Source organism: Callospermophilus lateralis, unplaced genomic scaffold (genome assembly GCF_048772815.1).
Source record: "Callospermophilus lateralis isolate mCalLat2 unplaced genomic scaffold, mCalLat2.hap1 Scaffold_62, whole genome shotgun sequence".
NCBI lineage: Eukaryota > Metazoa > Chordata > Mammalia > Rodentia > Sciuridae > Callospermophilus > Callospermophilus lateralis.
Genome location: NW_027514663.1, coordinates 1,854,553 through 1,876,694, shown reverse-complemented (window position 1 = coordinate 1,876,694; position 22,142 = coordinate 1,854,553). Strand labels below are relative to the sequence as shown.

Genomic DNA, 22,142 nt, shown 5'->3' with positions numbered 1-22,142 from the left:
GGTCAATTGCTTGTAGGTCTGGTGAAATTAAAAGATTACTAATTGGGGTCCCAGAAACAGTGAGCTGGATATATAGGGAGGCGGTGATTGGAAAGAAAGATATTTGTAGTTGCAGTCATGGATGATACACAACTACTGAAATAACTAACACACTGAGTGGCTGAGTTTGGATTAAGATGAGCTCACTGGAAAAGGATCTGTCAAGAAAGTGAGAGGACAGGGTATTAGGAAAATCATCTTTCAATATACTGAAACTGCCAAGAATAACAAAGGCAGTAATGAAGGGACAGTGGGAGTGAGATAGGAGTTCAAATCACCAAAGGTGAGAGAGTGACCCATAGATCAGTAACTAATACAAGAAAGAGAAGTGTATTCAGCCTGTTTATCTCTCTGTCTTAGTTTCCTCATCTTTAAGTTGAAAATGGTGATAGCCTTTCCATCATGACTTTTTATAAGAATTGAGCTAGATGATACTCCTGTCACCCGTTGGGACTGGGGAACCCCAGAATATAGGAATATATTTTTTAAAAATTTAAAGAGCATGTCTGATGTCTTGAACATGTATCTCATCTACCTCAACTACAGTGAGTGGTATGTCTTGTAAGGCTCAAGAGCTCAGGGTTGGCCCAATTAAGCATACTCATCATAATTCTTTAGAGGTTTCACCTATAACCCTCTGCCACCATACATGACCATAGATTCTCCTCTCTGGCAGGCCTGAGTTCTCTCTTTTTCCTCCAGCTACCTGCAGATACCAGCATTATTGACATACAGCCTGTGTCTAAGAAGACAAAAATGTATTTATACACTTTGGCTGCTCTGGTTCCTCCTTTTTGATGGGCAGGCTAGGTAAAAGAGCCCAGGAATTGGACAGCTTCTAATGAAGGAGCACTTCCTGCTTCAAACTCTGCAGAAACCAAACATGTATAGTGCCATATAGCCTGACTTGTTCCCAGTGTGGGAGCTTAGATCAGGGCTAAGGCAAGCCTTTTCTACTTAATCTACCCATTCATGCATTCAGTTACAGGTAGGAGTTTCCACCAAGATTTGATGTATAGTCTATCCAACAGGTTCCATTTTACCAGGAAAACTAACATTCAAAGACAATTCTGGTTCTCATTGAAGAGGCAATAGGTTGATGCTTCAGGGCAAGGAGATTCAGGAAAAGTCAGTTGTAACAGAGGGACTGCCAGAGTTGAATGGGTCAGGGTCAATGTGGTGAGGTGAACCATCTTCTCCATTTTGCTGAGCCCAGTGTATTATACGTTGAGATTCCCAACTTTGGCTCATTGGCACTCTGCAAAATGTTTTAACCAGGACAAACTTTGTGCAAGTTTTACTTGGCATTACCCTTTATGGGACCCTAAGGATGGATCCCCAGCCACCTTCAGCCCTCACTATTTAGAAATCACATTGACCTCGTTCTCTGCTAACTTAGTGTCTGGTATACAGTAGCTCCTCAATGATGAATGAATGTGAATGGATGGAGAAGCACAGAATTACAGCTCTTCATGTCACCACCCAACCACCACCCAATAGATGGCCAAACCTAGGACACTCTAAGTATCTTACCCCAATTTTTCTCCATCACAATCTGCCTAAGCTGAGCAGTCCTTTTTCTACTCGTAATTTTCAAATTTCCTTCTCGTACCTAAATTATACATAAAAATGAAAGGTATCCATTCTCATCTGAAAATATTTTCATGATCATTTTCCCTTTCCAGAAAGCAAGCATTTACTTACCTCTTTCTCTAATGTGAAGTGACATTTTAATGCAGCAGCCCTGGAAGGAGATAAAAAACATTAACTCAGAAAAATAGTTGAGCTCCTGCAGTTTGCCAGGCTCCCACCTATTTGCTGAAGAATCTGGGCTCCGAATAAGCAAAACTGCTCTCCTATTGCCAACTACTATTTATGAGTCTGAGGGTTGTTGACATTGATTAACATTGAAAGTGACATCTGGTCCTTATGTAGTTTCTAAATAGACTGGTTTCAACCAAGAAAGCAATAAGGAAGCCTCAGGAGGATATGTTTGGAGGAAAGTAATGGTATGAGAGTGACATGAAACACTCTTTTGTCCAAAATTTTGGATCATTATCTAGAAATTAAGCTGTGTGTTTGGGAGGGAGAGAAGTTGGTGTGTTGCTAAGAAAGGAAGGGAGGAAATTTCTCAAAGATAGTTGGAAAGATATACCTAGGGGAAGGAAAAGAGTATACCAGGGAAAACTCATTAAAAAAGTGAAACAACAAAAAGTTCAAGACGAAAAGTGTCTACTCATCAGTCAAGTAATTTAAGGAGCCATGATTTGCCATACAAATGGATTTGTAATAAAAAAGAATCCTGTAAAGTGTAAAATGCATTGGAGTTTTAAATGTGTAAGTTACAAGCAATTTTCTAGCACATATAGAAATCATACCTGTGTATAAATTTCTTCCAACTTCAGTGTGTCAGCCTTATCTTTCTAGTAAATTCCTATGCAGAGCAGTCACTATTTTAGGTTGGTGCTAAATGAGTAAGGTATTATTTCTAGCATCTTAAAAGTTCATTTCTTTATTATTCCTCCCTTACAATTGGCTAGTAATTAGGCCCAAATATTTGCTGCTTTGAAAAAGCCTGGATGGGCTATGGCGGGTACTCAAATCATTTAAAGAGCAAACTTAAAAAAATACATTCCTGTGTCTCATTCCCATGGATTCTACAATTTTAGCATGATCTAAAGTAACTCTAATGCAAGTGATCTGTGGACTACACTCTGACAAGTGCTGACTTAGAGAAGATGTCCTCTAGGTTGTGTGTCAAGAGAAACATCCCTGTCTTCTGAATCCAGCAATTGCCCTTGGTTCCAATGTGTTCCATTAAGTTCACACTTGGTGGACAATTGCTGATTGACACTGCTGTGCTGGACAAGCTTATCTGTGGGGCTCAGTGTGACACACCCCTGATTTTTCTTTATTTTGTTAGAATGATTACAGGAAGTTATCTATGCAATGCAAGGATTTTGTGGTGGGCGTGCTGGACCTGTGCTGAGACACAGAAGAGGTAGAGGCGATTTTAAATGGTGATGTGAACCTCCAAGTCTGGTCCAACTACCACCATTCAAGTTTGAGCCGGATCAAACTGGCCATTAAATATGAAGTCAAGAAGGTAAGATTTCCCATCTTTCTTGGCCTTCCTGCCTCACTTCACAGGGCAGCTGGCCTAGCTTTGTGCTCATATTTTATGTTCCTGTAAAGTGACTGTGATTACACCCAAATTCTCTCCAGACAGGGATCTGACAGTCTCACAGGGCTGCTAAGATCCCACCACCTTTTCCCACCTCAATTCCCAGCCTCCAAATAGAGAGAGAGGAATCATGAGTCAGCCCATGACTAGACCTTTAACCTGGAGAACAGAAGAGATTTTCAGACTCCAGACTTCTGGCAGTAGTGTCACAGTGAGGAATCCCATTACTAGAAAGCCAGTTCCAAATCTTGAGAAACAAATAACTCAGGTATTTCAATAGCATTTATTGTGTTGAAAATGGTTTGGAGTAAAGGATTTATGGCATCCATGGTCCTCAAAGGATTAGAGAAATTTACTTCAAAGTCATATGAAATCCCTTAGTGGGAAGCTTAAGTAGACTTTCCCAAAAGTAAGCTTGTTCCACCTACTCAATAGATATCAACATGTCTGTAATGATTCTTGTCACCCAATAACCCTTGCATTGTAGTGTCTGATCAGATTAGGTCCTAAGGAGAAAAAATCACTTGTATTTCCATTTTTTATATATTTTAAGTCTGTAGAATCTGCTCTGTTGGCTGACATTATTCGTCCTGATGAAAACTGGAAAGCTCCAAAAACTTGTATGGTTAAATGTCAGTGGACTTTCTATATGAGCAAGGCAGAGTGGATCTGTCTTTGAGGATTTGTTTTTATTTGGGGGGGGGGTGGCTATTTCACATGTAAAACATAAAAAGTATTTTTAATACCTCCCAAATTGGCCACTTGAAGTGTCTCCTCTCCCCTGATTATCTTACTTTGTGTGAGGTCAACCAGTCTTCAAGAAATGACATGGATCTTTGGGATTCATCTAGAAAGAGCTTCCAAGTTTGATAAAATCTTTCTGCCATTTTATTTCAATAATAGTCACAAATCCGAAGAAAAAAATTGATTTTTTCCAAGACTCTGAGTCCCGAAGATCATATTGATAAACCATGGAAAAGGTAGCCTTGAGATTCATATTAGAAAGCAGAGAGTTTATTGCGGTGCTTGGAAAGGTCAGATTGTGGTTTCAAGTATAATAATATTTTCTTAGCTCAGGGAAATACATTTTTTTTAAACTAAGCTAAGAACTCCCTGATGTTTTTTACTAAAGCATGGCAATCACTTCCTGAAACTGCTGAGATATCCATGCCCTTGAGTTCACATAAACCTGCGGTAGAGGCTGCACAGCACTAGTAAAGGTGAGCTTGAATTTCCAAAACTGCAAATATTTTCTTCCCTCCCCAAGCCAGAGTGTCTTTTTGCCACTTAGCACATGGGAAAAGTGAAGATGTCTTTGAAAAGGCAGAGAACAGGAGATGATGCTTGATGTTTGAAAATTTACAGTCACAGTTTCAGCTATTCATGAACAATTTCAAGAGTCCATGGCATGCAGATATTAGCCATTTTTCTGAAACATAAAATAAGTCTAGCAAAACTGTCACCAATGGTAGAGTGCACAGCAAAGCCAGAAGTCTTGCCACTTCCTCACAGCTATATGTTCCCTCTCATTGTCAATTACCAAGTACAAATGGCCCTGATAATTAATGACAAGAAAAAGTGAAGCCCTCCATAAGCATGATGGTTTAGTTCAGAATAAAAATGTTTCATGAGGGAAATTATTTGCTCTAGGGGTATTTTCCAATTAGGAGAGTCAGAAAGGTCTCAGGAAATATCCATCATGAATGTCAAATGTCTGTTGTCATCCATAGGCAGAAAGATGATCAATGACCAGCATAAAATGCCAGCCTTGCTCATTTCCAGGGGATAAATTCTTTCAAACCATGTATACCATTATGCAATAGTAGGCAGACTCGAAGCTTTCCTTGACATTTATTCTATCATGAATTACTGGTGAAAATATATAATACCAAAAGGCATACTAATATTATAATGCACTTCCATTTTTAATTTATTAACTTTACCATGCTTGCGTAGGCACAATCTAACCTGGATATTTGAGTTATAAACTAACTAGCACCAAGGCCTAATTACAAATATACTGCCTTTTATACCTGATAAAGCTAGAGTATTAAACCATAAAAAATTCCTATGGCTCTGTCTACATGATGTAAAAATCAACCCATTAATCCAGTATCAAAAAAAAAAAAATAACCTAGTTTATCTTGGCAGTTCCTTGTGTTGCTAATAAGGTGGTACCTTAAAAAGAAAAAGATAGTGAAAGAAAATGTGTTGTGTTCAAATAGATTTGGAGACCTTAAATTAACATAGTCAAACAGATTTCTATGCTTAAAGACATTATTGAGTCCTTAATGTACATCACTACTCTAGACCTCCTCATCCAGGGCTATTTTGGATAACAGTATTCTCCATCTCTCTATCTTAGCCCCGGGGAATCATACCTAAATCTCCTTCTCAAAGGCCTTCTTCTCATAACATAAACTGTCTCTAAATAAATGCATAGGGGATTTCCAGCCCCACCAATTATGAAGACCCAGTCTGGATCCCAATTTGGCTCATTTGGACCCAGGCTGTACCCCTAAAGTGAACCCAGTGTGTGTTGTGCTCAGTGACATGTCACAGACATCAAGACCCAGGTCTTGGTGTCCTGTTCAACTTGTTCAATGTACCAGTTGTCTATGGCATCCATGGTCCTCTATTGGACAACATGTCTATTGGACATGTTGTCTATTGGACAACATGTCTCAGTCTTCTTTGTTGCTTCTCCATCTCTGGACTTACCATAATGATGTTTTCCCTTCCTTTCCCTATATCATCTCTTCTCATTCCTTCCTCCAGTCTGCCTTAATTAGGATCAGGTGAATATCCTAGTCACTACAAGAGAACTATGTGGTCATTAGTCCTGTAGGCTCAATTGTTCAAGGAGGATGGAGCAAAGAAACTCAGAATGTCCTGTTTGCATGACAGAAGGTATAACTTTATCTTAAAAGGAGATAGACATAATTAAGTAAAAGCCTGCTACTGAAAAAAATTACAAGAAGACATGAAAATATTTTTGGTAAAATAGATTATTATCAGAACAGAAAGCATATCTGTTACCATGCAGCATTTCCAACAAGGGTAATTAGTTCCATCTAATCAATCATTTTAGCCACCACCCATAGGATCTACAGACACTGACCTCAGCCTCCTAGAAAACCCAAGGAGAATAAGACAGTGTGTAAGCTATCAGTCTAGTGAGTTGGGACAAATATCCCATGACTTTAACAGCAGCAACCTGTGCACAGGAGGGAGTCCCTTAACTACTTAACTATCTGAGCAAAGTTAAATTCACTGTCTAATCTCTGTTTCAGACTTCCAGCTGGTTCCCAGTTCTATCATTGTGGGGTGCAGCTTGGCTTGGACTCTGATCATGGTATGAGCCATCTTTTCATTCAGCTGAGAGGCTCCCACTCTCCTCAAGAAACAGTTTCACTGCTCCAAAGTCTTCAAGACCCAAGAACTTAGGGGTTATTCCTGACTTCAGAAGCTATTCTCACACAAAATAAGGGTCTGATACATGTCCATGGGGAGGAAGATAAGCGCACAGGGTCCTGGGAAGGCCCTACTGTCTCTACCTCAATAACACACTTCCCTTTTTCCTCATGCTACTGAATTAAGGAAATAGTATTTTCTATGATTTTCATTCACTTACATATTCCTCATTTAACAAACACTCAATGATGTCTACATATCACCAGTTCTGTGCTCATCACACTGGAAGACCAAGGCCCAGGCTTTGCTCTTGAGGGGCTCATGTAGTGATAGCAGAAATAGTGAACAAATGATACAATCCTGTCTGAGCAGGGCACAAAGGAATGGGAAAGGTGCAATATAGAGGCCAAAGAAAATACTGGCTATCACTGTTTGGGACCTTAGTAAAATTTTCCCAATGATATAGTTTCACAGAAATATCTGTGGTGGGGGGCAGTGGGGGAGGCTTCATGAATGGGAAGTGCTAAATAGAATGGCAATTTAGGCAGAGAGGTAAAAGTAAAAAGCCACAGATCCCTGAGAAAGAGAAGCATATTCAGGTAATGTGTTTAGAGGAGTGATCCTTCCCTGTGGCTTTATCGTTACAGGGAAAGAAATAGGCTGAAAGTTTGCCAAGAACCAGACACTTGAAGGCATTCATGCCAGGTACTGTCTCCTGAACTTGATAGTGCCAGGACTTTCTATGATGTTGGAAATGTTCTATTTTCTATTTTCCAATATGGGAGTTATAAGCCGCATGTGGCTAATTAGCATTGGAATTGAGGTTGGTGTGATTATGGAATAATTATTTATATCTTTATAAATTAATTAATTTAAAGTTCAACATGTGGCCTGTGGTTACCAAGTTGTACAGCATGGCTGTGTATCCTCATTTGTACCTTCAACAGGCTTTTACTGAATGATTACAAAGTGTGATTTACCAAACACTGGGGACATAGTAATGAATGAAAGTAGCATGATCTTGGCCATCAAGAGGGAAGACAGACCTTAATCGAAGCATCACACAAATAACCTGTAATACTCCAATTGTAAGTATTATGAAGAACATGAAATTATGAGAGCTTCTAAAAGCAGATATGACATAAGTAGAAAAGTCAATTAAATTTCTCTAAGGAACTCATACTTCAAGAGCAAAAGAATATAAACAGTCAACCAGTGGTGGGGATGGCATTTCTGGCAGAAAGATCATACTTAAAGTATATCCAAAGGTCCTGAGGTGAAAAGAAACCAAGTAAGAGGAACCAAAAGAAAGAGAATGTGACCAAGTTAGAGGGCATGGGAAGTGAGGTGTGGGATGAGGCTAAAGACAGGCCAGACAATGCAGCCTTCCAGACAATGCAAAGTTCTAAATAATTTGGTTTTTATTTTTGTTTTGGTTTTTGTTGTTGTTGGGTGTTTGCTTTTTGTTTTCTGGTTTATTTTATTTTATTTTATTTTTTGAGGGTTAATCAAGAGTGATTTTTAAAGATTGGGATATCCAGGGAGACAGCTTATCATCTGAGAAAGTCTTAAAACAAAAAAGGATGGATGTGGATACAGCATTTTGTTGGATGAAAGGGACAGGATATTAGTCAAGATAGGCTAACTTGTGCTGTGTTGACAAAGAAAACCAACATTGCAGTGACTTTTCAACAAATTAAGATTTATTCATTGTTTATCCTATTTCCATCTTAGAACAGGATCCACTCCAGGAATTCAAGCCGATAGAAGAGCCAACATGTCAAATGTTTCCACTATGCCAAGAGGTAGAAACCTAGAGCCTAGACCTAGAGACTCACCCCAACAATCACATGCTTTTACCTGGATGTGGCACTCTTTGTTCCTGTGCACTTTATGAAGAATTAGTCAGACCTCCTACACTACCTCCAGAAGGATCAGGGAGTAGAATCATGCCATGGTTTTAATGGAGAGAAAAACAGAGCAATTTGGGAAATAGCAGTAATGATCACCACAGGAGAAAAGCTGAGGGAATTCATACTGAGAGCTTCAACCTCTCTAAGTAAGAAGCAGAATCACCACCTGAGGTAGAAGGCAGACTGAGAAAGTAAAAAGAAAATAATGTTCATGAAAAGTTCTGTGGGATACTGCAGAGAGAGCTGAATACGACTGCAGACTGTAATCCTTTGTCAGTCACCTGCATTCTTAATAGAAATGGAAGGAATCCACAAAGGATGGTAACATGTCAAGCCAGTGTTCTCCATAAACTTCTATTTCCTGATGCCAACTTCAAGATTCTTTTTATACATTTGGAGCCAGAAGAACAGAAAATGTGTCCCATGGAAGGTTTCCCTCAGCGAAGAATGTCAAGGAGGGAGGGCAGTGGTGGAAGGACCATTTCCATCTATATTGCCTGTCTAACATTGAGCCAAATGATCATCTTCTGCACACTTTACAGTCATGCCATAAATGGCCCCATTTTCTACTTGGAAAAACTCCTAGTAGAAAGCAGAATTTGTTGAGTAGAAGTATAGTGTTATGGCTGGAAGCCTGGCTGCTTGAGTTCCCACTTAGTAGATACGTGGCTTCAGACAAGGCATTTCATTTGCTAGCCTGAATGCCTCACAGACAGAGCGGACACTGCTGTAACCCTCAAGAGCCTCTCAGAGACAGAATGATGCCCAGGAGCAAATACACAACTGGCATACATCCTCTCCCTAGTGTGGTGACCATGGGTAGGACACTGGAGAGAGGGTAAATGACCTCTGCTGGGTCCTGTTTCATTTTCTCTGTCTGCACAAAGCACAAGGCAGAGCCAGTGAGCACAAGAGACCTGGGGACATCAGGCCTTTCTAGAGGACATCTGAGGGGCCAGTCAGACACTCACATGCTCTGAGCAGACATTCCCCACTGTGCTGTCCTGCTGAGGTATCATTCTAACAGATGCTCAGAGTTAAGGAGATCAGAGCTGTCACAGACAGTTTGGCTGGTCAGGCACTACCCCAACTGCGCTGCATGATGCCAGTAGCTGCCAAACACTGTTAGTGTCAAAAGCATCAATCATCATCCTCTTTGGGGATTCCTCTGAGCACTTTCATGGCTCTAGCCTGGTCATGTGGCATAAAAATGATCAGTCTATTAATCACCTGGCTCAGAAGGGCTATCTTTTACATGAGGAAATTTTGTTTTCATCCAACAAAAAATCTTGAAAAACAAAAGAAAAAATATATTATGTAATTGTGATACCCTTTTGCCTGGAAAAATTCCCCAAAGAAAAATAGAACCTATTGGGCAGTGGTAAACTGTTGTGGCCAGAGCCTGACTGCCCATGTTTGAGTTACAAGTCTTTTACTTACTAGCTATGTGCCTTTGAATAAATTATTTAATTTCTGCACCTTGATTTTCTCATCCATATAACAGGAACAAATTATAGTACCTAATAAACAATGGTCAATGTTTCTTACCACACATAATGTCCCTAAGACATGGTAAGTACATAATAAATTAGATAAAGGAAGCTGTTTGGCATCTTGGTTTTATAAGAGAACTACCTTTAAGACTAAATCAGCAATTCCCAACCTCAGCACTACTGATATTTAGGCCATATAATTCTTTGCCATGGGGATTCTTCTGTGCATTACAAGAGTTTTAGATGAATCCCTGGCCTCTACCCAATAGCACCCTCCCCTCAATTTTGTCAACCAAAAAAGTATCCATCCAGACTATCTCTAATGTCTTTGGGGAAATTGGGAAGCCAGAATCATTCCCTGCTGAGAACCTCTGGGCTAGTTTTCAGGATCTAGGCCATGACCCCTTAACTTTAAGGCCCTGGGGGCAGGGATTGTAGTTATATGGAATATATTGTATCTCTCAAGACCAGTGGCTCTCAAATGATGGGCCCAAATTCCAAGTAAGAAAACTACTTGGGAGCTTTGTTAAAAATACCACTGCCACAGACTGCCTAATCCAGTTTGTCTGGGTGGGCACACAGCAGCTGGTATTTTCTAAAGATGTGCTAATTATTTCAAATTTTATAAAGATGGAGCTCCTACAAGGTGGGGGCCTCTCTTCATTTATCTTGATCTCTGATAGCTGATAACAATACACATTCTATATATAATGTAAAGCCTCCAATTTGACTAAATAAATAGTTGGTTTATTCAGTGGGACATCAAAGGCTTTACTGCTTCTCCAATTGTAATTCCCACTTGTGATTAAAACCCATTAGAATCCAGGTGATGTTTGAGACTGGCCCCAGAGTTTGGGTCTGTCATATACAGTCCTTCCATTGCCAACTGCATGCACATCACTGAGTGAGTGCTTCACTGAGTGCTATGCAGAGGATCTTGAGAGTGCTCCCTCCTCTTATTAGCCTTCATTGCTGCCCCATTCCCACATCCCACCACACTTAGAGTGAAGAGGAAGGGAAGAAAGAGTCTGATGCTTTCTCTCTGCCCTTCTTCAGGCATGCTGCAAATCACCTGACAAGACTTTCTCTAATACACTGATAGAACTGTGAATTTGCAAAAGAGATTTCAGATCTTTAAAGTAAGGGTTGTCACAGCAGGGCAGAACATGATTACCTTTGGATATTTTGCTGCCTTTCATTCAGTTCTTGTCATACATAAATATTTGTATGAAAGGATAATTCTTCAAAGCATTGTTTTTCTCCTTGGATATTAGGTTTCCTAAACCATGTGGACTTAGCTTGTTTAATCAAACTATATTCATTGTGTGCTGTGTTTGTTAAGAAAGTCAGAGTCTGATTACTATTACCTCCTTATTTGTGGATTATCAGAAAGAGAAATTTTTATTTAGCATTCAAGACAGGAACATATACCCACTTACTGCCCTCCAGAAAAGATGCAGTCAGAAATATTTACTAGCCCAAAGTGGGAAAGATAACAAAAGCCATTTTAAAATTGTCACATTAATCCCAGAATTAAACAGATCTTAGAAACTACAATCTCCCCCAAGGACCCGTGACTAACTCTAGTAATTAAGCTAAAGATCAACTGCACATTTCTATCACATTATTTTTGTACTAAATGCTCATAAATAGATTTAGACTTTTAATGAGCACTTTAACTTTCACATATTCATCTCATTATATGCCAAAGTGCATTATTCTTTTTAACATTCATCTTGCACATTTTCTTGATAGAAGGCAAGTTTTGTAAATATAATTGTAGATGAAAATTTCTGTTTAATAAGGATACTTTATGTAATCTAAGTCATAGTTATATTATGCCTAGAAGATGACAATAGCGTATAATTAACAGGTCTGCCTTCCTCTTCTCTTTTCCCTACAAATAGACAGACAGACACATACCTACACACACAAACACACACGCACACACACACACACACACACACACATACATACACACACACACACACCAAGAAAAAAATTAAATAATTGAATTATTTCATGGCCCAGCTTATATCTTTCATCTATAAGCCAGGTATAGTCTGATACTAATCACTACTGGAAGCAGAGCCTAAGATAAGGACTCTTGAAAGTACTGTTTTACTAAATCATGATCTCATGAGAAACCTACATTGATGGGGCAGAGTAGGATGGGGAAGGAGAAGAAGCTAAATTAAGAGGTGGTTTCAAAGAAGTCAACCCTCAGTTTGATCTGGAGAGGTGCCTCAGAGTGGAGTGTGTGGTAGGTCCACAAATTTGCATGTTATTAAGGCTAAGGGTTGGCCTTTACCTATTTGTATACCTATATCAGTCAGTCACCAGTTGCAGGTCTCCCAGGGCGGGGGATGGGGGGTTACATAAATATTTCTGGACAAAGTGGTTCCCATTGGCTGGAGGGAATTTCTGAAAAAGAGTGTATCTATGAGCCCTCAGCATCCAGCACCCCAGCATGTAGGGCTGGGTGCTCTTTGCTAGTAAGAGGGATCTTGGCAAGAAACCAATATCCTCATGCTCTAAAGTACTCAGGTTTCAACCACTAACTATGGCCTATAAGCTGCTGCATGATTTGGCTCCTGCCTTCCTCTTTAACTCATGTTAGAATAAACTACTCACGTTCCTAAATTACACTAACAGAGGTATACTTTTGGTAAGAGGGCAGGGGGAATTAGAGGCCCCTTTGGAACTTGGAGGACTTTGTGGTAAAATGCACAGCACAGAGCTCTGAAGAACCCAAAGAAGGCCTAGGCCCATAGTGCATGGGAAAAATATTGGAGCAAAGAACAAAGACAGAGGAAATGGAACTTGGGAGGGTTGCTTACAAAGAAGGGAGGTTGAGTGGTTCTCTCTGATTAAGTGCCAGCAGGAGCTGTGTCTCTGCCCTTCTTGTACATGCTGCATCCTCACATCAGCCATTGTCATGCTTTCTCTGTTTTACTAGTGAAGCAACTGAGACCCAGAGAGGAGGAGCAAGTCACTTAAAGTCCAAGAAGCCAAGCAGAGACTCCAACTCATATCCAGCTTGTTCCAAAGCCTGTACTGAGTTTTGTTCTTAACCTGGTGGACCAGTCATGTAGGCGGCCAGAGGAATTCCCATGGTGGGGAGAGACATGTGAACCTGCAGAGCAGGACACTCTTTCTCCAGTCCACCGAGATCCTCAGAATATTACACTCACCAGATCCTCAACTATCCTTCCTTATCCAGATTCCCCCAGATACTTGAAATTAAATAAACATAGTACTTGCTTTTCTAATAAGGTCCTTCATTCCCTTGGTAAAAAGGAGATGTTAAAGTATTGGCTAATTTGGAAGATACTTCCAATGGCTATCAGGCTGAATTTAGTGAAATTAAAACCCATTAGGGAGGGTTTTCAAGAACAAATTTTCAACAAATTCATTAGCACCAGTTACAGATTCTTAGCTGATAATAAACCACTACCCAGACAAAACTGACCTTGTACTATGGGGAGGGAAAAGAATATATATATATATATATATATATATAATATTACATATAATATTATATTATATATAATATTCTATCATAATTTTATGGGTTTTTAAATTTACAAACAGTATACAAATATCCTGACATTTCTTTACATGGTAGTTAGAGATGCCTTCCTGAAATAACTGACTCCTTCCAAGACAAAGAATTCATGGTCTCCCTTAGCATAGCCATATTGAGCTTCCTCATAGCATGGTGGTCTCAGGGGATTTGGACTTCTCAGAGGCTTTCTTAGGAATAATGGCAACTGCTGGAAGATCTCTAATGCTTTTACCTAGTGAGTTTTGCAGCATTACTTCCGCAGCATTCTATTGATCAAAATAGGTCACTGAATGTTAAGCCAACTCCAAGAGCATGAAGATAGAATTCCAGAGCAATTGGAATGGGAGATATTGCTGCCATGTTTAGAAATGCCATCCCTTCCCGGAGGAGAGAAAAGTTAGCATTCCTACTTGTGGGAATGCACTGTGGAATCAGTTACATTAGCCACAGGATTCATTCATGAATTTATTCTTTCAACAAATATTTGTTGAATTTGCTACCATGTACTGGACACTAGATAAAATACAGTAAGCAAAAAGAAAAAGGTCCTTGGTCTTCTATTTTAGTACATTTAATAATCACAGACTTTAAATGTATAATAAACTGCGGTAGTTGCTAAGTGATGAAAGATAAAGCCAGGTGAAAGAACAGAAAGAAAATTAATAAGAAAGGAGGAACTTATATTTTAGACAGGATGGTCAAGAAAGGCCTTGGTGTACTGGGTAAGGTGGAGCACGACTGTAATCCCAGTGGCTCAGGAGGCTGAGGCAGGAGGATCATGATCAAAGCCAGCCTCAGCAAAAGTAAAGTACTAAGAAACTCAGTGAGGCCCTGTCTATACATAAAATACAGGGTAGGGCTGGGGATGTAGCTCAGTGATCAAGTGACCCTGAGTTCAATCCCTGGTAAGAAAGAAAGGAAGGAAGGAAGGAAGGAAGGAAGGAAGGAAGGAAGGAAGGAAGGAAGGGATGGGGGAGAAAGGGCCTTGGTGCATTTTAGGAATAGTAAGGAGGCCAGTAGGGCTGGATCATAGAGAGCAAAAGGGAAAATGACTGGATGTAAAGAACAAAATTACCAAAGTCTTTATAGACATAGGAACAAATATGAACTTTTTTCCTAAGCATAGTAAATAGCCATTTTTCGGGCCTCTTGGACAGATGAATGAGACTTAGTTCTTAACAGAAACCCATCCTTACTAACCAAATAATTCTCCTTCCCAGGACTTGGAGAGGCAGGGGGAGGGGGAAATTATAAAATCCACCACAATCCTTGTGTAAACTCATCCACAAGCCACCATGCTTCCTTCTGGATCTCAGAGACTGAGGGTAATGCCTTTGCTATAGGCTTGATATCATAATGACTACAAGCCATACAAATTTGGTCTGGAAAAATGTAAAAAAGAATTTTGCATAGCTCCAAATGGCTTTGTAAATTAAATTAAACCCACAACTGGCCCAGGAACTTTCCCCATCATAATTATATTATTGGTCATTAACATTTAAAGAGTCTGCAAACAGAATACTGGATGCTGCAATAAATTATCATTGTCCACTGGGCAGGTTCCATGAAACAGGTGTCCCTGGAGCCTTTTAAGACTGTCTCATGCTATAATTTAAATGGAGGATGTTGTTCTGCTCTTTAGTACCTGAGGGTGCAGCAGGGGCAAGTGTGGGTGCACAAAACCCTACACTATGGCCATCTAACCCATATATCAAAACGTAAAAGTCTACTACAAGTTTTAACTCCCAGGCACCTGGCTTTTTCATGTCACATTCAGTTTTTGTCTCAGCATGACTCACAAGTCCTTCAGGGTTTCCCAACTTCTTTCATTCCTGCATTGACCCTGAGTTACCTATAACTTTTCTGACACTCTGTGCTCTAAGGCTTCAGTAGCAACAATGACAATTTATTAAGTGTTCAATCTACGTTCTTTAGTATGCCTAGTGCTTCTCATTCAATGAGCCTGATAAAACAGATGCAGCTCAGAGGTAACATAACTTGTTAAATATCAGTCAGTCACAGTCAGAGGCAAGATTTAAACCAAAATCTGTCTCCCTTTAGAGCCCAAATGCTTTGCTGCTCCTTCTTTTCAGCATGCTCTTCCCAACTCTCTTGGTGGCTTGAGTATAGCCTTCATTACTCAACACAAAAATTCCTCCCCTAGCAATCCTTTACTAACTGACCCTCTTCATCCCAGCTTGGGCTGGGTTCTTCTTCTCCGTGAATTCACGATATCCTGCCATGGCACTGAATGAACTACATTAAATTTGCCTGTTGGACTGTTTCCCTAACTATATTTAGAGGACCATGAGTGCCGCAGTCTCTGGCTGGGCACAAATCACGAGTCTCCACACAGCTTGTAGATTCAAACAGCAATTCTTTATTCCCGAACTCACACCGGCCGTCTACAAACACGTTCTGGGGGAATCCACGTTCTCTGCCCAAATCCACTCTCTCCCAAATTCACTCTCTGCCCAAATCCACTCCGCATGGGCTTCTGTCTCCCAAAATATACTGTCTGACCCTAAGAACTCAAGAGGAACTCAGCAGCAGGATACGCCCTATTCTAAAGGGGGAACACCCTAATCTCCTATTATGCTAAACCGCCTTATTCTAAAGGGGGAACACCCTAAACACGGATCCTGCCCTGGTCCTTGAGCAAGGTCACCTTTCAGAAGTCCTTCCACTAGACAGCATGGGAGTAAGCTGGCAAGGAATTTGTCATACCTACTTGGCTGATGGCTCCCAGCACATGAGAGCCATGACATTATTATTGACCTTAGTGTTCCTAGTGCCTAGTTCAGTAGATATCTGCTGAGGAAATGAAACACAAATGATTAGATAAATCTGAGTGTAGGCAGATGTGACTTCAAATATATTGCAACATTTTGTGAGACTCAATCTCAGTTTCCTATTAAGAAGAATATGAATATGATTATGAAGAGAGAAATTGTATTTATAATAGCTTAATAAAAAAACATTAAAATATCAGCACAATTAATCCAACTCATAAATTTTATGTACTGTTTATATCATGGCACCGGACTGGCTCCTAGATGAAAAATGGAACTACTTAGTCTTCAACTAGCAATCCCAAGTGGCTAGGGGACCTTTGCATTGGATGCTGAATATTCATGTGCTCATTTGACATCTAAAAGCTAGAGGTCATCTGCATGACTAAGATGTACCTTCACCAGAAATGTTCCCCAGTGTTTGGGATGTGATAAATTTCCACATTTCTTGAGAAAGTGAAGACAGCAATTAAAATTGTCCAATCTAGAAACCCCAGGTGGCACAGTAGCCACAAACACTACAAAAAGAAGGAGGAGGAGGAGGAGGAGGAGGAGGAGGAGGAGGAGGAGGAGAATGAGGGAGGAGGAGGAGGAGGAGGAGGAGGAGGAGCCACCAACATTTACTAAGTGTCACGCTTAAATATGTGTCAGGTTCTTTGTCTAAGTAACAATGTCTCTTAAAGTATTAGAATAGGAACAGGGAGCATGACGTAGAAAATTAGGAGACATCCCTTAAAAGTGTTCTGCGAGCAATGTATGTGAGGAATTATGGTGGTTGTTGGAGGAGAAGGGATGTTCATTCCTCTAATATTTGCATAGAATCCAGACCACATGAAAAAGAACTTGAGCTGGGTCAAATTTATTGATCAGGTTGGTGTTAGGAAGTAGAAGAGCAGGACATAAAGTTAATTTTTAGGGAAAATTTGAGAGAAAAATTCCCAAAGTAATCGATCTGGACAAGACTTAAGTGGGATAGGTGAACAGTGGTTCTGAACTCAGAACTCTCCTCAACCTCCCTTCCTATAAGCCAAGATGAACTCAGTGTGCATCAGGATTTTATACCTCTCTCCATCCAGTCTTAGTGGAAGGTGACCACACATAGTAAGATAGAGGTAAAATGAAATTAATCAAGTAAAACCCCACTTGGCATCATTGAAAGCAAAAACATGCAGGCCTGAAGCCTGGGAAGAAGAAATTATGGAACAACAGATCATACTTTACTCTGGGCATCACTACCAGCAATTCCGTTGGAGGATTGCCCTTTAGAAAAAAAAAGCATGAGAAGAGACTGTCATTCTGTACAAGTAGTGGAGATCTGGAGGTAGGAACAAAGGAGAGCAAATCTAGCCAGCTTTGCAGAGAAAGAAGATATCACAGGCCAATGAGACATCAAGGTCCAAAGGAATTCAGCACCTAGCACTACAGGGGTTCCTGCTGGCCCATCAGTAGAACTGCAGGAGAAAACCTAAGGGCAGAGCAAAGAGTTAAGGGCTGGTCTACTTGGCCAGCAATATGGGCCCAGCCTGTGAAAGAGACTTCAATGCAAACAGAAGCACCAAGAGGAGAGGGGATGCTGGGGCAATAGAGCAAAGTTATAGACAGAGCTGCAGCTATTTCTAGTGCAGCGCTGGCCTACTTAGAATGAGAAGGGAGTTGCTGATGTCTGCACTTAGTATATTTAAGGATAGGTAAAGTGACTTCAGTGAGAACTTTAAGTCAAATGTGAAAACATAGGAGAAAGCTGTAATTTAAAAAACTTCCCTGCCATCTAGTTTGGAAGGACTCAAGTTTGGGGGATTAAAAACCTTCCCAGACACAGCATTGACCATCTTGTTTACAGTATCTTTCATTCCCAAAGGCACACACCTGTTATCAACAAGCATGTACTGTGTGTCTGAGGAATAGAAAAATGACTATCAACCACTGAAACTAGGTTTTTTTCTCACCTGCTTCCAAGACCTACAACAATGGGGTTATACGTGTTCTTCCTTATCCTTAAACCAGTAACTTTGCCATTATTTCAGCCTTTAAGTCTCATAAGATCAAAATACTGGTAGAAGTAACATTTTATAAATTTGAAAATTCAAAATTTAAATTTAAATTAGTAGCACTAAATCTTGAGTATATTTCCATCATAAAACTGCATATGCACATAAAACATCAAGTAAAAATAAAATATGTGTAAAATATGTTATATATACATCAGCATTATAATATAAATTCAAAAAGATGAAATTAATTATAAAGCATTACTTTAAAATGTAAATTTAATAATAAAACATAATGTGGTTTTTAAAAGGAAAATTAACAAATATATTATTCTCTGCAAAAATAATTTGTTAAACTTGGAATCACAGAGAGATAAGAAAGCTCCAACTATTGCCCTCTGATTTCTTCATCTGCTTGCAACTCACTTAATATTTAATTTGATAATATAATTAAGTCTTTTTCCCCAATATTGGAATTAAATTCAGGGGTGCTCTTACCATTAAGCGACATTCCCTGTCCTTTTAATTTTTTATTTTGAGACAGAGTCTCACTAAGTTGTCCAGGCTGGGCTTGAACTTGTCGTCCTCCTGCCTCAGCCTCCCAAGAAGCTGGAGTTACAGGTATAAACCACCAAATGTGGCTGAGGAAGTCATTTTTAAAACCATATTATTCTCAGTTATATCAGCCTTGAACTACAGTTTTTGTATTGCTTGGAAGCTCTGGTTTATATTTGAAGAAAGCATGTGCAGTCTATTTCTGTCTTCTTTCATTTAATTAAATATGGACACAAATTCCTATGTAGATTTCTTGTTTGGATATCAGTAACTTTGGATTTATGTTATCCTTGTTGATAAAGTGTTTGAACTACAATAATAATTATTCCTTTTATTGATGACCAAGTTTCTTTCTCTACTTAAGAACCATGAAAAATAAACAGGTTCTTGGTTAGTGACCATATTTTTATTGATCAAAACTTTTAATGCATGATATAAGTGATTTATACTTATGATTTTTATTTCATAAATAAAATAGCCCACCAACAAAAAATTACCATATTGCTACTTAAGAACTGCACCATAATTTGTACCAAAAAAAGGAATATGCATTTCCTAAGCCCTTGAAAACTCCCTTGAGTTAGTCATGTTTATGGTCACTTTATAGAAAAGTTAACTGAGAATTTAAGCTAGTTGGTCCCTCACAAGACAGGGATGGAGCTAAGACTGAGCAGGCTGACCACAGAGCCCACATGTCCTCAACTCCATGAATCTTGTTACCCAAAGGACAGAACAGCCAGGAAGGTCTGCAGAGTTATGCAAACAACAAGTAATTACCCAATCAAAACTGAGACTTGGGGAACCACCTGGAACTGCAGCTCTTCCTAGTCAGACATCAGAGTCAGGTGTGATTTGGAAAAGGGCCTGAGACTCTAATTTGCTCCCTCAACAGAGAAGTTTTTTGAGCATCATTTGCACTATTCAAGGCTATAAATCTGGGCTTAGGTGCCTCTACATTAACTTGGTTCCTGACAAAGTGGTAACCAGAAACTTGAGCCATCACAGAATCAGTCACTGTTACTCCTCTCCACATGTGGAAGAAAAAAACCCAGGATTTCATCTTTAGCATGACCTCTCACTCCTTTTAAGAGGATAGAGTTGTTAAGAGCAATAACTTTGAGTCTTTCTTCTGTGTATTCCTGATCTTTATCTCCACTGAGACTAATAGGTAGAAATGAAGAGACATAGGAGTTCTAACACATCTTGGATGGTGAGATCATCTGCCTTTGCAGACTTGAAGAAATCATGGTCCTTTGTGCTTTGGTATGTCTGACTGAGTTTTTTCTCCCTTGTGGAAATACAGATAATAGTTCAAAACATTATTTTTGAAGTCAAATTGGCTTTTAATAAACAATCAATTTTGTGCCTGATTGCAGGGTAGGTACTTAGTCTGTGTCTTAAGCCCCAAATTTAAAATAAATATTTAATAATATGAACATCAAGGAAGTGATGCAAGGGTTTTCTATGAATTGGATATAGTTTGAGTGTGTACCTGTAGATTTCATGTGCTAAAAACTTGGTTGTCAGTGTGCCAATATTGAGAGGTAGTAGAACCTTTAAGAGATGAAGCCTAGTACAAGTTAATTAGGCATTGGGGACATAACCCTCAGAAGGGATTGAAGTTGGTTTTGCAGAATAAATTATTTCTCAAAAGATTGGGTTGTGATAAAAGAGCAAGTCTGGCCCACTCCCTGGTCTCTGGCTTCCTGTCTCACCAGGTGATCTCTCCTGCTTTACATGCTCCCATGATGATGTCATCTGCCATACTGTGATATAAACAAAAACTCCTCATCAGAGGCAGAACTGATGGGGCCACCCAAGCTTTGACTTACAACCTTTAAAATTATGAACTAAATAAGCCTCTTTGTACCAAGTAGTTTGTTATAGTAACTGAAAGCAGACTAATACAGGATTAGGTAATACAATGACTGTTAAGCACAAAGTCTGGCAGAGAAGAGTGCTCAAAAAAATTAGTTATTCCTTATCATTGTAATTATTATTGTTATTATTATTATTATTATTATTATATAAATATTTGAATTGATGTTAAAGTATTGAATTTATATAAGCTTTCAGTAGTACATAATGTACAGTGAAATTAAATAATCCTCATTTGATCAAGAAATGATCCTCAACACCTATTTTAGAATTATATTTCAATCTTTTGCACAAGACAAGAGCCCCATTTAGTTTTCATCATCTTTCCTATCTACTTTTTAGTAAAGACGTGAAGACAGTTAAGTGTTCATCAGACCTTGAGTAATAGAGGATTTGTCATATTTTGAAACTATTCTGGGATGATGACTCACAGGGAAAATCGTGGAACAAATCTTAAATGGATTCAGAAGAACATTCAATTTATTGATCATTCAACAGAAGTTTACTGAGCACTCCTTACATGCAAAACATAAGACTGCACACTCTTGGACATACACAGACAGTTGGTTCTCTCAAGGAGAGTAAAACAATAGAAAAGACCAGATATAAACACAGGAGTATAGCTATCCACACTCAAGAAATGATGACAAGTGAAGGGGCCACAGAATTAGATCCATGGGAGTCCAAGACATCTTAGGAGATCAAGGTACTTAGTGGATCTGGGAGGTAAAGAAGAAGTTGGATTTTAAAGGCTGATTAGAACCGAATGTTAGAGGAGCTAAATGGAAGTTCTTTGAACACAGTTGGCTAGATACATTTGCCATGTTTGGAAATGGTATTCACAGAAACTTGGCTAGAGGCAAAGTCTCAAAAAGGGAAGTAATTGGAAATAATCCAGGAAAGTTTTCTAGAAGCAACTTCTACTACTTCTGTAGTTTCAGGATAAGTCACAGCACTACATGGGGTAAAAAAAATGCTAGGTAGGTATGCAGAGTAGCTTCTTTATGACACTGTGAAAGAACAGAGGCAATCATCTAGAGCAGTAGGACTCTGGTCATGTCATCTGTACTCTCAGGATTCACTGCTGTCGGAGAACCTGATGAGCACTTGCAAATCACATCATTTCATCCATCTCCAGGAAGTTCATCCATGGCCTGCTGCCTAGGCACCTGTGCTCAGAAAATGGCTCACCCACAGCTCTGGAAGAAGTCCAATGACATTTGTCTTGGTTCCTGCATCTCTGAGATGGAGGAATAGGCTGGTTCATGATTTTCAGAAAATCATTCTTTCTTTGGTGAGAGAGATGCTGCTGAGTCAC

General features: G+C 39.4%; 1 pseudogene; it reads left to right on the top strand.

Moving 5' to 3' along the window:
- The window catches only part of LOC143389762 (short transient receptor potential channel 7-like), an 85,961-nt pseudogene that overhangs the window by 40,957 nt on the left and 22,862 nt on the right, over window positions 1–22,142 (top strand).